Source organism: Phyllostomus discolor, chromosome 9 (assembly GCF_004126475.2).
Source record: "Phyllostomus discolor isolate MPI-MPIP mPhyDis1 chromosome 9, mPhyDis1.pri.v3, whole genome shotgun sequence".
Taxonomy (NCBI): domain Eukaryota; kingdom Metazoa; phylum Chordata; class Mammalia; order Chiroptera; family Phyllostomidae; genus Phyllostomus; species Phyllostomus discolor.
Genome location: NC_040911.2, coordinates 80,777,281 through 80,779,126, shown reverse-complemented (window position 1 = coordinate 80,779,126; position 1,846 = coordinate 80,777,281). Strand labels below are relative to the sequence as shown.

The 1,846-nt window shown below is 40.4% G+C and overlaps 1 non-coding gene across 1 annotated transcript; it reads right to left on the bottom strand.

The window, feature by feature from the left end:
* Positions 1-911: 911 nt before the first annotated feature.
* LOC114507189 lies at positions 912-1,075 on the bottom strand. Its single transcript, XR_003685458.1, has one exon. It is a non-coding gene; the product is annotated as a U1 spliceosomal RNA (small nuclear RNA).
* Positions 1,076-1,846: the final 771 nt, after the last annotated feature.

The following is a 1,846-nucleotide window of genomic DNA, read 5'->3' as shown; positions in this document are numbered from 1 at the left end:
CTATTATTCTTTTCCTCATGTCTAATGTTGGCTGATTAGACATGAAAGCCAACCCTTTCTGGCCTTTCTTCTTTTCTGTTATTATCACTTATGGCCACCTGTCACTCTTACATCATGTTTCCTAGAAGTAAAGGCTAAAATGGGGATTCTTGTGTGTATGATTTATTGAGAGAGGGCTCTCAGAATAAGGTAGCTGAGAGAAGCTGGATAAGGTAGAGGAATGGGCTCAGCAAGGATGTGTTCTCAGCTGGAGGCTACTTGGGCCTGATCCATGGGAGCTCTGAAGCATCACTGGCTGCAGAATCGTTCCCACCTTGAGGCAAGTGGTCTGGACTTTGGCACCCCTACTTGAGTCATATATTGGCTATAGACTGCCATGGAGTGGGGGCGGTCTATACTGATGGGTTGGAGCATAATCTCCCAGGTCTGATGGCTCCTGTGAACTGAGGGCAGGTCTCTAGAAAAGGGCAGCCATGAGCTGCTAATAGGCGGCACTCATAGAAGCTGGGGATGCACACACTGACCTGTTAAAAAACTGTGGTTAAAGAAAGGGAAATGGTTGGGGCACCAAAACCAGCTACTACACTCATTAATATATTGTATTTTTATTACTTCATATTTGTAGTATTTCACAATTTTATATACATTTGTTATCTGTAACTAATTTAGAAATATGTTTAAATAATGTATAAATGTGAGTTTTTTGTTACCTTTTTGTTAACTAATTAAAAAGGTATTTATAAGTTAACTGCTTTATATTAAGAGAAAATTAATGATACCCATTCTTTGCCATGGGTTGTGAATGGCAAAGAACACATCCTCCAGCTGAGAACACATCCTTGCTGAACCCACTCCTCTGCCTTATCCAGCTTCTCTCAGCTCCCTTATTCTATGGTCAAATTTTCCCCTCTCAGGGGAGAGCTCAAACATAGTCCCCCACTACCACAAATTATGCAGTTGAGTTTACCACATTTGGGGAAATCACAGGGGTCAACGTAACTGGATTGCAATGGATCAGCCTCGCTCTGTGAAAACTACCTTCATGATCATGGTATATCCCTTACCAGGTAAGTATCCTATAGTCAATTTTTGTAAATATTATGTAAGTATTTGAGAAGAATAATTTTTCCCCTTGCTGAGTGCAAGGTTCTATATATGCCTTCTATTTATTATTGTTTTTTTCCAGTTAGAAAAGGATAATTTTTAAGTTAAATTTTATTTTGTCTCATTTCATGGTAAGCATAATTTCAGGCATCTCTCTTTGCATTTTTTCATTTTCATGAAATTTACTATGTTTCTTTTTTTTAAAGATTTTATTTATTAATTTTTAGAGAGGGAAGGGAGGGAGATAGAGAGAGAGAGAGAAACATCAATATGTGGTTGCTGGGGGTTATGGCCTGCAACCCAGGCATGTACCCTGGCTGGGAATCGAACCAGGGACACTTTGGTTCCCAGCCCACGCTCAATCCACTGAGCTACGCCAGCCAGGGCTGAAATTTACTATATTTCTACATACATGTGTATGTGTGTGTTGGGTCATGATATACTGTTTATTTCTTACTGTGAGCTGGTGTATTCGTTATTTATTGCTACATAACAATTACTTCAAAATTTACTTAACATGACAAGCGTTTGTTATTTTGCCATTTCTGAGGGTCATCAGGAGAAGCTTAGCTAGATTGATCCAATTCAGGGTCTCTCACCAGGCTGCAGTCAAGATGCCAGGCAGGGCTGCTGCAGTCATTTGAAAGCTGTACTGGGACTGGGGGGTCCATTTCTGAGATGTCTCACTCACACGGCTAGAAAGTTGGTGCTGGCTATCAGTTGACATCCTCAGTTCTTCACT